Raw genomic sequence first — 1,660 nt, 5'->3', positions numbered from 1 at the left:
TGTTCGCCGTCGAGAAAGTTGGTGTCTAGGTGTTCGCCGTCGAGGAAATGGGTGTCTAGATGTTCGCCGTCGAGGAAGTGGGTGTTTAGATGTTGTCTATATGTTCGCCGTCGAGGAAGTTGGTGTCTAGGTGTTCGCCATCGAGGAAATGAGCGTCTAAGTGTTCGCCGTCGAGGAAGTGGGTGTCTAGGTGTTCGCCGTCGAGGAAATGGGCGTCTAGGTGTTCGCCGTCGAGGAAATGGGCGTCTACATGTTCGCCGTCGGGGAAGTGGGTGTCTAGATGTCCGCCGTCGAAGAAGTTGGAGTCTAGCTGTCGAGGGAATGTGTGTCTAGGTATTCGCCTATCATCAATGGACGCCTCAAAAAAGTTAAATCGAATCACGCTACATCAATGCTTGATTATTTGCTAGTGCGTGATATCTTTGCATTCTTATTTAATTGTGATGAAAGTAGTGATTATGTGATGAAAACCTTCTGTCTATAATAGCAAGACTGCTGATTTCTATAATAGCAAGTCTGCTGATTGAGTTAATCGACGATTAAGTTAATCGGCGTTGCTATTACAATACAATTATTACGGTAACATAATATATGTATAAGAAATAAAAATAGTTCGTGTAACTACCAATTAATGCAAGGCAAGATTGATTAACACTATTTAGGGCGACTGTTACCAACGCCAATTAACTGAATCGACGATTAACTCAATCAGCAATATAGCCAACAGCAAGTCTGTGTGTCGTTCTTAACCTTAAGTTTGTTCGCATTGCATGCTTCAACATGCTCCTACTTCCTCTAATCATAGCTCCTACTCACTCTAACGCGCTCGTTAGAGTGAGTAAGAGCTATGGTTAGAGGAAGTAGGAGCATATTGGATCAAGCGACGCGAACAAACGTCTTATCTCTTCGTGATATACTTCAATCTCTGCGTTTCTATTACTTAATTAATTAGAATTATAATAATACAGTAATACTATTTCTAAATTTTTGTTATAAACATTTTTTACCATTGAAATATTGCATTGATTGGTTTTAGTAGATTACAAAATTTCTTTCTTACAAGGTAGATTCACTTTAATTCTTGATATACTTCAATCTCTGCGTTTCTATTACTTAATTAATTAGAATTATAATAATACAGTAATACTATTTCTAAATTTTTGCTATAAACATTTTTTACCATTGAAATATTGCATTAATTGGTTTTAGTAGATTACAAAATTTCTTTCTTACAAGGTAGATTCACTTTAATTGTATTTCAATCCATTATATAAATACGATTATTTGTAAATGTATTTTATTACGGTATTAATAAAATATGATATGTATCATTTGTATAAAAGAATTGATATCAACAATTGTGGCGCCAAGTTAAATTCTACTATCAAAATAAAAAGTAAAACCTAAGTGATACTATTTATTTAACTCTAATGATATGTATCATTCGTATAAAAGATTTGACATCGACAAAATTGGCGCCAAGCTAAATTCACCAAAATTTTATCAAAATTTTATAAATCATTCGTAAAAAAGATTTGATATCAACAATTGGCGCCAAGTTAAATTCCATGTAATTCGAACAATTGTGGCGCCAAGTTAAATTTATATTCTATATATGATCGTATACAAACTTACCTTTTTAAAAAAAGGTAAAAAAAGC

This window comes from Trachymyrmex cornetzi, unplaced genomic scaffold, assembly GCF_001594075.2.
Source record: "Trachymyrmex cornetzi isolate Tcor2-1 unplaced genomic scaffold, Tcor1.1 scaffold1273, whole genome shotgun sequence".
Classification (NCBI taxonomy): Eukaryota; Metazoa; Arthropoda; class Insecta; order Hymenoptera; family Formicidae; genus Trachymyrmex; species Trachymyrmex cornetzi.
Note: the sequence above shows the minus strand (reverse complement) of the source record.